The sequence below is a fragment of the Lytechinus pictus genome, chromosome 3 (assembly GCF_037042905.1).
Source record: "Lytechinus pictus isolate F3 Inbred chromosome 3, Lp3.0, whole genome shotgun sequence".
Lineage (NCBI taxonomy): Eukaryota > Metazoa > Echinodermata > Echinoidea > Temnopleuroida > Toxopneustidae > Lytechinus > Lytechinus pictus.
In genome coordinates, this window is record NC_087247.1 from 64,138,888 (window position 1) to 64,152,781 (window position 13,894).

The 13,894-nt window shown below is 36.9% G+C and overlaps 1 protein-coding gene across 1 annotated transcript in view; it reads right to left on the reverse strand.

Moving 5' to 3' along the window:
* Nucleotides 1–10,248, reverse strand: part of LOC129256821 (zinc finger protein 726-like) — a 39,312-nt gene extending 29,064 nt beyond the window's left edge. The window contains exon 1 of the mRNA XM_064097557.1: nucleotides 10,103–10,248. The gene's annotated coding sequence lies outside the window, so the exon portion shown is untranslated. The remainder of the gene's footprint in view (nucleotides 1–10,102) is intronic.
* Nucleotides 10,249–13,894: the final 3,646 nt, after the last annotated feature.

A 13,894-nucleotide genomic window follows, 5' to 3' on the forward strand; every position in this document is an offset into this window, starting at 1 on the left:
AGATGATACATATTTCAACGATTAAATAATGTGAGCGCGAAGCGCGAGCTGAACATTTTTGATATTCCAACCTAAAAAGATGAGATTTCAAACCCCCCAATGGGACACTCGAGTCATGTTTTGTCAATCATGAAAAAGGATGGGTAATTTTTTGTATCTTCCTACATTAATAATGCGAGCGCAAAGCGCGAGCAGAAAATTTTTGATATTCTGATTCTGAATACTGATATTCTGCATTCTGAATACATTTCATTTTTCATCATGAAAATCAATAATGCGAACGCAGAGCGCGAGTTGAAAATAATATTTGAAATTCCGATATGAATAGGTCAATTTAAGCACTATTTACAGCACTGTGTATATAGGGAAATTGTGACGTAGATGTGGATAGAACTAAAATAAATGATGCGAGCGCGAAGCGTGAGCTGATATTTTATTATTTTAACCTAGGATCGAGACATTTTAGGCCTAAGGATATTTTGTCATCATATAAGAATGATGACTATCTTCATTTTCTTTTCCTAAAACGTGTCGATATTTATGAAAAAGGGACAATTTAGTTATTATGAATTCATAAAAATTTTATTTCATATTTATTAATCTAATAAGCCTAATGAGTGTGTGAAATTTGTTGACAGTGTATGAGGCCTGAAAACTGGAAATTTTAAGTATTTTTGTAATCATGAATAGGATTCATTGGTTGATATATTTTTAGCAAATAACGCGAGCGCAAATCGCGATCCGAAATTTTAAATGGGGGGAATTTAAGTAGTTTGTTTTAGAATTAATATATAGGTGTACATAACTCACCAAAATGCGAGAGCACAGCGTTAGCATAGGTTTTCATTTTTTTTTAGAATCGAGACACCTGAAAAAGAATATTTAGATAATCTTATATGAAAGACAAAAAGACAATAGGTAGGCCTACTAAGCAAATAATGCAAGCGCACAAAATGTTGCAATTGTTGATTCACACCATAAAACGGACATTTTCTAGAGCACTTCAAAAAATAAATTGGTAAATTAAAAAAAAAATGAAAGATCGATGTCCGAGCTGAATTATGTTTTGTATATTGACTTCAAAACTTGATATTTTGAACTATATATCAGCCTATATTGACCGAGATAATGTATCTCATCGAACAGGCAATGCGAGCGTGATGCGCGAGCGAAATTTTAATATAGTGACATTAAATATTTTCAAAAATTATTTTCCAAGTCTTCTCCTGACCTTATTTTATTCACTCGTCTTCCTCCTTTTATGTTTCGTCTTCTTTTTTCTATTATCTTACCCCTTCTTTTTTTTCTTTCTTTCCCCGTTTTTCCCAATTTATTTGCTCCGTCAATAGAGGGAAGGGCCCTCGGGCCCCCTGGATCCGCCTATGTTAGTAGTTGTTAAGATGAACACGATGCATATCTATTAAGAAATGAATACGAGCGCGAAGCGCTAGCTGAAAACTTTTATAATGATGAAATGAAAAATACATTTTCAGTTGTCAAGTTAGAATATCAAATATTTTCAGCTTGTGCTTCTCGTTTGCATAAAAAAAAATGTGAGGTCGGGATGCGTATATAACTAAACAATTTATTGATGCCAGCGCGAGCTCAATTCTTTTATATACTGACTTAAGAAGGACTAAGGTATAATTCCTATTCCAATTGCTTGTCCTTTTTCTCTTCTTTTTCTGTTTCTTACCCCTTTTTTGCGCCACCATGGGGGGGGGGCAAAATCTTTGCCCCTTGGATCGGCCTATGTATGTTGACTTGAAAAACACTAACACTTACATGTGGGATTGATGCAGAGGATGCATACCACATTGATGAAATATTGCGAGCGCGTAGCGTGAGCTGAATTTGATAATAACCCTTTTTTGTGACCCTGAACACGATATCTATCTCGCTAAACAGACTTAAAACTCGAAAACATTGTTTTTGTCTGTTATCGTAAAAACGGGATATTTCAATTCAGCCGCATTAATTTAAGCTTTTGGGCAGGACATATATTTCACTATAAACAGGCAATACGAGCAATGTTGCGCCCCCGGTCGAAAATGAATTTGCATGAAGCCCCCCAAGTTCAAGGTCAATTTGGCGCCCTCGGTTGAACATAAACTTGGCGCCCCCATGTGAAATATAACTTTGCCCTCCCCCCCTCTGAAACATGTATTTGTCGCATTATGGTCAAAATTCAAATTAGCGCTCCCCTAGTTCGAACATCAATTTGGTGCCCCATAGATCGAACGTCATTTTGGCGCCGCCTATAGTTCGAACATCAAATCGACGTCCGAGTCAACATCTCCCTCTTTCGTTTCCCCATCTCCTATTCTTTCTTTTTTTTCTTTCTCTTATCCTCATTCCCCTTCCTTTCTCTTTCTTTCTCTCTTTCTTTCCCCCTCTTCCTCTCCCCTTTTCTTCCTCTCTTCTTTTCCTTCCTCCTCTCTCTCTCTTTTTCTTCTCTTTATTTTCCCCTTTTCTTCTCTTTTTTCTTGTCTTGCTTTCTCCCTTTTCTTCTCTTTTTTCCCCATCTTTTCTTTCCCATTTTCTTCTCTTTTTTCCCGTCTTTTCTTTCTCTCTTTTCCTCTCACTTTTTTCTTTTTTCTTCTCTTCCTCCCCCTTACTCTCTCTTTTTCTTCTCTTCTTTTCCCCTCTTCCTCTCTCTCTCTCTTTTTCTTATCTTTCTTCCCATGTTCCTCTCTATTTAAATATTCTTCTCTTCCTTCCTCTTTTTTCTTCTTCTTTTTCCTCCTTTTCCTTTCTCCTTTCTTTTCTTCTCTTCCTTTTCCCTCCTCTCTTTTTTTCTCTTCTTTCCCCCTTTTCTTTGTCTTTCCTTTCCCCCTTTTTCTTCTCTCCCTCTCCTCCCCCTCTTACTCTCTATTCTATTCTCTTCTTTTCCCATCTTCCTCTCTCTCTTTTTATTCTCTTCCCCCCTCTTTTTTTTTGAGCTGGGGGTGGGGGGGTGAGGCAGTTCCCCCTCGGCCCCACATGGATCCGCACCAGATAGAACCCCATGGTCTCGTATTATTTGACCTTTGGACCTCTCGATGACATTTGATATATCTGATCATAATTTTACACACACTGCGGACTATCAGACCCGTGGTCTATCGGACCTGCGGACTAACGGACCCGCAGTCTATCGGACCCACGGACTATCGGACCCGCGGTCTATCGGACCCGCGGTCTATCGGGATGTCCCCGTCTGAGTAGACTGAATATCTCCAGGAGCCTCCACTCCAGTCCAACTCCACTCACACAAGCATGCGAGGTTAGTTGTACTAACCTCGCACAACACATGTCATTTCATTGTCATATTTCATAATGAATTTTGACGTTTTCATTCATCACACGAATGTGAGAGAATGACACACGCCAAAATCTTCACAATAAAAGTCAATATACTAAATTTATTCATCTAAATCTTATCATTTAATTTGATTTTAAAAATGTGCTCGAACGTACATGTATTTATAAAAAGGGATTTTAAACCCTTGCCTCCAAATCTCAGCCAAGATACTCCGTCCGATCCTTAATACTGCGGTGGAAATTACGCAAACAACAATCGAAATGCGAATTTTTCCTATCAAACAGTCTAGATTCAAATTTCAAGTCGCCGGCGCATAATAGGAAATTGTACCAAAAAATCAACAGGTTGCATCTCACGTATAATCGCTGATGGCGCTACATCATAAAATAACGCTGAACAGCGAAAAAAATGTGGAGCGCCTAGAACGCAACCAGCAGTACAGCTGATCAGACGTAAACGACGTAAACAAGCAAGTTTATTAAATAATATCGCGCGCCCTCTCTGTGCGTATAGAGAAAACCAGCGAATTAGCTCCATGCCTGCTTCGACATCAAGAAAAATCATCGATATAAAGTACCAGAAAGACAGAGAGGAAATGAAATTGGCTTCATATCGTTTGGTAAGTTTCATATCCAAAGCTTACTTGATTAAAAATGTAGATATATTTCTAATTTTTAGAAAAGACGAATAAACTTATTGGAAGTGCCGTGCCAGTGGTTATCCTGTGCACGGCGGCAGTAATGTACCGTATACCAAGTTGTTGTGTGACCAGACAGGTTGTGTGTCCGGACGATCAATTTTAGAAAGTCATTTGGAAAAAATTGCAAGCGAAGTTTCATCAATTTTTAGTACAAAATGTTAGAATATATTATAAAGAACAAAATAGAAGATGATTACAAGTATTGAATTCATATTTATAGTGTAATCCAAAGACAAAAAAGAAGGCTTCAAAAAGATAAACTGTCCGGACACCCGACCCCCCATCCTACCCATGGGTGGTCCTATAATGTTGTAACCCGCACCCATTGCGGTACGGGTTAACCTGCCGGTATGCCCCCGATCGCGGGTTGCGGGCCGGGCCGAGTTCATTCTCAAACCCGCAGACCGTCATGCGAAAAAAAGGGAGAAGTAACGACGCATAATAAAAACATTAACAATGAAAATTGAGTTAGGATCATGTGCTTCTTACGTGGCGGATTCTTTAAGAGACGTAGATATTTCCTTTTAAAAAAATGCCGGCGTATTTTTGTCTTGTGAACAGTGAACAGGACTGAGACAGTTCGACATAAATACATCGAGTTGCTCTTTCGAAGAAGGAGCGCACGCCAGTGCAGCGCAGCGCAGTCTAGTCAAAAGCAATCGCATAGGCCAATGAAACTCGATGTCGAGTTTCCCGTCCCATTTTTTCCAGCTCATAATGAGGATTTCATTATTTTCCAGAAGATGAAAGTTTGACCTTTTGTAACCTTTGAACGCACTTTTATTATGTGGAACTGTCTTGAAGCCAGGGAGCAAAATGCAAATCAATCATTTTTTTTCGGGGGTTCCATTTTCATTTTTTTGTAATATTTCAGGGTCTCCATTTCTACCGTTTTGGAGGCTACTTTTTTTCATTTCGGGGGCTCTTTTCAAATGCTACGTTTTTGTATTTTGAGGAATCCCTGTTCACTTATTAAATTAATTATTACTTATCGTTTAATATTGCATGATTTTAAAGTTATTTTTTTCATGCTTAGAATCTTGGATGTGGGTGTGTTTGTGTGGGTGTGACTATGAGTTGAACTTGGATATAAATGAATTCAATATCTAATTTCTACTCCATCTAATTCTAGTACTTGGCCATGTAATAAAGGCCCACATACGGTCAATTCCAGCGTAACGGACATGACGTTCAGACAAATTTTTGTAATTCAAAGGTTTATACAGTAGAATTAGCAGTCTTTTGATAATTTTTACTGAGCTTATCAGACACATTTAAGTATCAGTTACATACACATGAAATTTCAAATCGTTTCATTGAACAGTTGCGGAGAAATTGCACTCTTTGTGAGCGTAACGGACATGACACGAAATGGACGAAGCATTTTTACCTCCTATTGCTTATCAAAATTCCTGTGAATTCTTAGATTGCATGCACCTGACTTTGGTGTTAATTTAACCTTAAGATCATGCTCTATCCATAAAATGGTGTTTAACAACAGTTTTGCAGTGCATTCTGTATTCATAGCTCAAAATGTAGCGTAACGGACATGACACACGAAGCGTAACGGACATGACAGTTTCGTCCACTTTTTGTAAGGAAATATAATTATTTTATTACAAGATATGGTACAAGTCTAATTGTTTACATGTTAAGGCTAGAGGTTAGAGACACACATCATAACTGGTAATCTGTAATATCTCCTATTATTTTGCAATTTGAGAGGGGGTCTTTTCGTACAATATTTATAAAACAAAAAATATTTAGAAAAATTTGTTTTACACCAGTTAACAACAGATAATGAGTATTTTCCAGTTACTACCATCCGCCACACCTAATTAAAGGAGAAAAAGTTGTTTGTAAAGATTACTTTTTATTCATGGCTTACTATTTGATAATATACACTAGCGTAACGGACATGACACCCTTACGAAGTGAACTTCATCAGCACTTCTTAGTTTCAAAATGAAAGAAATATGAATAATGAATGTAATTATGTAACAGCAAAGTACCTTTACCAACATTCTTAAGAAAAATATGTAGATATTATTGGCAGGTATCATTAATTTAATAGCTATAGCCTACATGATAATTTTATATAGAATACAATGTTTATCGTACCACTACGGCACACTGAGAAGACCAAATCTTATTTTTTGTGAGAAGAAAACAGAATGTACCAGACCTGTATAAATCCAAGATGAACATTTTATGAAATGAATTTCATGATAAAGAATATGTACTCGTATTAATGTCAGTTTTAAGAAAAAAAAAATGATATTAAAAAGTATTTTAGAATTTAATAGCAGTACCTGGAAACCAGTCTTTCATTATCGATGATGTATGAGTTGAAAAGTAATCGGAATGTTTGTAAATCGCTTACTGAGATTTTTTTTCATTCAAAATAAATATCATCCTGAGTATAATCATCCTTTCATCAAATCTTGGATGTTCTAAATCTTACGATCTTGCTTGCTGACAAATGTGGCTGTATCTAATTTTGTTGCATTGTCCGCGCTGCTTGTGTACAAATGAAGATACATCATTCAAATCGTGATTATGGCTGACCAAAATACTATGATGACATAATTTATTGATCGCACCACATTCCTTTCACAGCCCCTTTACTTTGTGATATTGCAAAGAAGTGCCACTGTAGATTCATGGATTCATAGTGCTACATCATGTATCACAGATATCTGAATACAAACTTGTTTTTAAATGTGAGCCCGTGCCATCACTGAAGAAGTAGAGGTTGGTGAAAGTCAGATACTTTGAAGCAATATCATCAATGATCTCATGAATTCACAAGTTGGAGTTTTATCATGCTCCAAACTGTCAGTGCAAACACCTAAGATAATCAATTGTATTGTTCAAACACAAATGATGCAGATTGTGATCTGAGTATGTTGCCAGATCTAGCTGCATCTTATCCTAATATTATGTTGCATACCGTTAATTCTCAGAAAAATATACCAGAACAAGAGCTGAACTTTCATCATTCACCAACTTCTAAAAATAGCTTGAATGACATGCAGATTCTAGGAGTTATTACATCCAGCTATCCTCAAGCAATTGAGACTGACCTTAGTCTGTGACACTGAGCCTAATATTTTGTTTTTGTAAATGCTGCCTTTTGTCATATATAAGGCGTCATGTCCGTTACGCAAATTGTCATGTCCGTTACGCCATTTTTATGAAAATGAGAAGTGGTAAGGGAAAATGATTGCTACACATGGTAGGGGGTTTAATTCTAACATAGAATCTGAATCTGCGGTACCTTTAGACAAATTTCCTGTAAGCTATGAAAACTTTAAGTGAAAAACGTAACGGACATGACACTGATAATGGTAAAGAAATCACACAAATCTGAAGACAGATTTCTCTAAAATTGATGAATGGCATAAAATTTAACGATGATTTTCTGTTGATTTAAACATTAATCAACTATTCAAAGTTAAAAGAGACCTCTGGGACCTTGTTTGCTTTTAGTAGAGACAGGAAACATGAATTGTTTGAAAATAGCCACATTTTTTACATTTTGCAATTTACTATTCTATTTTTTTGATGATGGAAAAAACTACAAAATTTTATCAATATTGCGATTTTTCTATTGGAAATTGAGACTTTATAGATTACTTTTTAAGAAAATTTGACTGCTTAAGTGAAATCTGAAACTTTATTTTTTCTCTAAAGTGAACATTTTCCATGGAATTGCCCATACCCTAACTTTTCCTGATGTTCTTTGAAAACGCAGATCTCCACGAAAATTGCATTTCTCTATGGGGGAGTCTAAATTTGGTGAGAATGAACTCATTAATAACTTAAATATACATGACAATGAAGAAATCATCTAACTTTATTGGCAGTTTTGAATAATATTCCCGAAATATAAACTCTGTCTGAAACATAAAATCACCATCATTGAGGCCTTACAGAGCGAATTGTCCCCCAGAGCTCTGGCAGAGAGACAGAGCTCAGACTGGCTAGCTAGTACAAGCGCCAATGCGTACGTGCGTGAGCCTTCCGTCGGCCTTGTAAAACAGATTGAGTTTTGTTTGATGATTTTTTTGTCTGATATGCCGTATGACAACTCACCAATGCGAGGTTACTAGACTATGGGATTTATTGAGGTAGCTCGACCAAACCTCGAGCGATGTTCGTGCAGGCTCCACTCCACTTCACTACCGCTACATCGGGTAGGTAGAGCGTAGTGTAGCAGAAGTGAAGTTGAGTGGAGCCTGCACGAATATCGCTCGAGGTGTGGTTGAGCATGCAGTGTCATTCCATTCACAAGAAAAAAACAAGAAGAGAATTACAGGTATTTACATGATATACAAGTAATTGTGACTGAAAAGCTTATATTAATGTTTTATATCAGTTCTGAATCTAGATCTATGTCAAAATAGTAAAATAATGAATTATTTTCAGAATTTGATTTTTAAACGCGGTCCAAATTTCATAACGCGGGCGGGCGACGGGAAACTGAACATTGAATTTCAGCGGCCATATCAAATGAAATGCAAAAACAGAAAGAAATAATAACGAGATATACGAGAAGAAAAAATTGACTGTATTATTATCAAGGTATTTATTTCAATTTTGATTACTTTATAGACGAGGTCCCATAGAATTGAATATTGTAATTATGATTGTTGTGAGTCGCCGTGTCGACTGTCCTGGACTGAAAAACAACATTGCCGATCTTTGCTGGGCAGCCTGGGCTACATGTAGACCAAAAGCTTCAGTCTCTGTATTTTGGTTGTTCCGCTGAACTACGTTGGCTCCAGATCCACTCACCATACATAGACTGAAGGGGATGGGGCCCCGTACCTACAGCCAACGTATAGTGAACTAGCGTTTTATAGATCGCGATTTAAAACTGTTTTTTAAGCAAAATTGAAAGTTTCATAGTTTCCATTATCAGGGAAATATATATAACTTAAGTAATTGCATACCTTGGGCCGGAGTTATTGAAAAAAATCCTCTGGATGATTGAGAAATCTGTCATCTAAGACATTTTCACCTGACCTGACGGTTTTTCTTGCAAGTTGCCATCTTGAATGACGTCATTGTCGTTATTAACTTAATGTCTCGAATCGATATATCGCGATTATAACTAGTACTCGTACTAGTATAACTAGTATCGTTTATCTTCGGTTTCGTTCGCATATGGAGCAGATCGTATAATATCGAAAGCAATATCGATATCACATTCGTGATTGTTGACGTTCGTTTGTAAATATTTTATAGTTTGGCTGCCATTTTGACCATTTTTATCGTGTTCAACCCAATTAAACATCGGTAAAGTATATTTTTCATGCCTTTTTCATCTATATCGTTTAAAGTATTTAAATGTTGGAATATCATCAATTAAAAGTTTGTTGTTTATACATCCTTAGATTGTAAATTCGATGTGTAAAATTACATCAAACTTTGGACTGTGAATTGACAAAAGGGAGGGAATGAGAACACATGCGAGCCCACACGTACACCCTACCGTCGGTAAATGGGGATTACAGTAAAATGTCAGAAATTGTTGAATAAATCCCCAGAAACGACGGTTATTCCTGTCTAGGCTACATGTAGCTAGCGCGCGCTGAGCTGCGGCTCCGATCCGAGGAGTTAATTGCGCAATGCTTTCAATTACGAGATCAGAGCCGACCCATTTCGGGTACAAAGTAACCCCCAAATACATTTTCTCTCCGGAATAAAAGGCGAATTTGCAAATTCATTGTAGGTAAATTCACTCTAGGGCCTAGGCTAGGTTAGTAGTTGGCATATATTTTCGTGATTTGAGCCTGTAATTAAGTGTGGGGATTGCAGAAATAATTTTCATTTTTCAAAGATAAATTTACTTGCGGGTTAAAACCCGACGGGTCAGCGGGTCCCGCTTGCAAATTATTGGATTTTTAATACGGGACGGTACGGTTCGGGTTTTCACTTGCGGGTTACAACATTAGGTGGTCCAACTCCAACTCCAAGGCTCCAGCCCAGGTCCAGGATCGACCAGGCTAATCATCATCATCATTTAACAAAGTTATCTTCTCAAAAACTTTTCACTTCAAAGAAAGCTCAAATACGTTTTTAATACCTACGATTAACAGGGATTCTGTGGCTCTCGCGTCCTCGTCGGCAGCATATTTCCCCATTCATATAGAGCAGTTTTCCTGTATAATTAAAGCGCTGAATAATTATATAAATTACAGGGGATACCAACCGTATATATACCGTACGCGTATACGGTATCTTTTAGAGAACCAAACAAGAATACGGTAACAAAATAAAAATCGCTGCTGGGAACTGTATCATGTTGCCGTAATGGCTATCGTAAAAATATTCAAATGGCATAAATATTCAAATGGCAGTTGTTCTTCCTGCCTTTTCTGAATGAATCGTTTTAATTAAAGCTTTAAAGTGCTCTAAAACAACTTTTTCGTTCTTTGAATTTTGAAAATTTTCTCCACAATTCAATGTTCGCTCCCAACAATTTTTGTCACTAACATAAATCTTTCAGGTCATTATATAATAGGGCCTATTCAAAATGTCGCTCGCGCTACGTACGTGATCGCAGTAACTATTGACTGAGAAAATTATATAAGTTATCTTTTCACATGGGACTTAAAAATCTAATGTTTAACTCAATACGCTTCTCGCGATGGGAGTTATCATTATTCATTTTAGCGAGAAACACATCCTGCATATTCATAATTTTCATAAATCTAAAATTTTCAGCCCAATTGTTTAATCAGATAGCCAAATTGCTTAGAACGTCCAGTGTAATTATCATCTCAGGATATCAAAAATGTTCAGCTCGCGCTTCGCGCTCGCATTATTTCTTTCTTCTTTTTTCCCCACCAAGTGGGGCTCATATGGGCCCATACATAGCCAAAATGGGCCCCATATGGTTTACATGGGTACGATGTGGGCCTGCCCATATATTTACCCCACGTGAAACCCTGGCCCATATGGGCCCCAGACGGGGTGTACGGTGCAAAAAACACATGGGTCCCAGATGGGCCAAGTGGGGCCATACATAGCCCACATGGGCAACCCATATGGGGCCCATATGGGAGCAATGTGGGCCTGCATGCCCATATTCAACCCACACTAAACCCACTTGGCCCAAAAGGGCCCCACATAGGTTGTACATATGGGTCCCAGATTGGCCAGGTGGGGCCCATATGGGCCCATACATAGCCCAAATGGGCCCCATATGGTTTACATGGGTACGACATGGGCCTGCCCATATTTACCCCACGCGAAACCCTGGCCCATATGGGCCCCAGACGGGGTGTACGGTGCAAAAAACACAAGGGGCCCATATGGGCCCATACTAGCCCACATGGGCAACCCATATGGGGCCCACATTTTTAGCCCTGATAAGCCCACAAGTAACCCATATGGTCCCATATATTTTGCTCACTGGGATCGCTCTTCTAATATTTAAATTTGAAGAACACTTTGAATGATATCCCAAATATTGTACTTAATTCATTACAGGGGAAATTCACACTGACATAAAGTTTATTAAAATGATATTGGTGAGGGTTTTAGGGAATCCATCAAAGATTTAAAAAGCTACTAAAATTATACGTTTAAGGGGATGTCATTTGCGAGCAGTTTTCCCCATATAAAAATTATAATGTAATAAAAAATATCAATGAAATGTCATTAAAAAAAACAATGAAAATGGTTTTAATTGTACCTTAAGTATATTAACATACAAATAATTTCACATCCGCTCCTGAAAGATTTTTATTAGCAATCATGAACCTCTGATTAAAACAAATGAAAAGTAGACATTTTGGTGCATAAAATACGGGGTAGTTACTAGTATATGACGTCACAGATCAAAATCTCAAACTTCTTATAACTTTCTTAATCTTTGATGGGTTTTCTGCACACCTTCACCAATATATTTTTTCTGCTATTTTCACAGTAAACCATTTGTCAGTGTGAATTTCCCCTTCAAAACAGGTCGATAGAATGGTACCTAAGAAACATCTATAGATGAAAATCCCTGATTCGCTACATATTTTAAAATTCGTGTGGTAACCGTTACCATGGAAACTAGTTAAGGAACCTGATATCCACTTGGACTAGCTGCATAATGAGATATTACTCTGAAAAAAAGGAACACTAGTCGTTATTATTATATAATTCACATTAAACTATATACGTATCACATCAATATCTATTCGGATCCATTATGATGTTGAAATGTGAAAAATTACTTTTATTACAGAATGTTTTGTTATTTTTCTGTTATCCAAGTTATGCAAGTGGTTCAAAGAAATCCCGAACTCGTCTATTTCAGTGTATAGTATAGTATAGTATTTATTTTCCGTATAAAAAAAAATGCAACATGCAAAACGGATGGATAGCCCATTTTCAGTTTAGTCGACATGACTATACTGTTTCCATGGGGTCCATATACAATACAAAGTAAAAGTAAACACATATGAAAGAAGCATAACATATACGGTAAATCAAACAAAATAGCAAAAATGACATGATATATGTTGTTACTAATAAGAAAAGATCATAAGATTAAATAGTTTGGCAAGAATTTACACTAAATATTTTTTTTAAATGAATGAATTGAATGAATTAGGCTGCTATCATGTTATTGAAAAAAGATTCCACAAGGAGCAAAGAATAGAAAATGAATACATATAAAATGAATATAAATGAATATGTAATCATTGTAAACTGTCATGGTAGCGCACATTGGTGTCATGGTAGCGCACATTGGTGTTTACATTACAATTCGTTTGGTATGTATGTCATGAAGTGCTGTTCTACTATACGAACTGGTCAAGATAAATCCTTTCATCACTCACTAATTGGAATCATTTTGGCATGAAAATGTTTGAGTTTAATCATATCAACGATAAAGTATAGACCTAAAAGGATAAAAAATCTAAATAATATCTCATCAGTTCATAATACTAATTTTGTCGATAGGAGTCCATTCAAGGTCAATAATTATGACTGATATTAACTGGAAAGGCTTTATCTTTTCCTTGCAGATCTTGCATGTCATGATCTTTACCTCTGTAATTTTTGCCTCTGCAATTATTACTTCTGCCATTTTTACTTCTGCTATTATTACTTCTGCCATTTTTACCTCTGCCATTTTTACCTCTGCCATTTTTACCTCTGCCATTTTTACCTCTGCCATTTTTACCTTTGCCATTATTACCTCTGCCATTTTTACCTCTGCCATTTTTACCTCTTCCATTTTCACCTCTGCCATTTTTACCTTTGCCATTATTACCTCTGCCATTTTTACCTTTGCCATGTTTACCTCTGCCATTTTTACCCGGCACCTTTCAAAGGGTCTATATACATTTTTTTAGAAATAGGCAAAATATCTGTGTGTTGCCCCCGGGGGGGGGGGGCACTCAGTATATAATGCATAGTGGGTATGCGCCGCGGAGGGGACCCCCATTTTTACACTCAAATTTCCGTTCCAAGGCATAGCATTTTTGTCTTATTGAGAAAAAGAACAAAGAAAGCCGCTCCAAAGCATAGCATTTTCTTCTTATCGAGAAAAAAGAAGAAAGAAATCCGCTCCAAAGCTTCGCATATTTTCTGTTACGACGTTCCAGCCGTATTGATCTGCTACAATGGGCCGCAATTTTGGTGAAAAGCGAAAGGAAATGAAGATGTATTAATTAAGTATTAATTAATGTTATTTTCTGAATACCATGTCAAAATCAATCTCAAAGTTAGATTTTCATGAAAAGGTGATTTTATTTTCTCGCTCGCTTCGCTCATACTCGGGACTTATATTAGGCAACTTTCACCCGTTATAGTTGGAAGAAAAATATAAAAATAAATGAAAACCATAACTCTGGAATCGATTTCACTTTGGGTAAGAA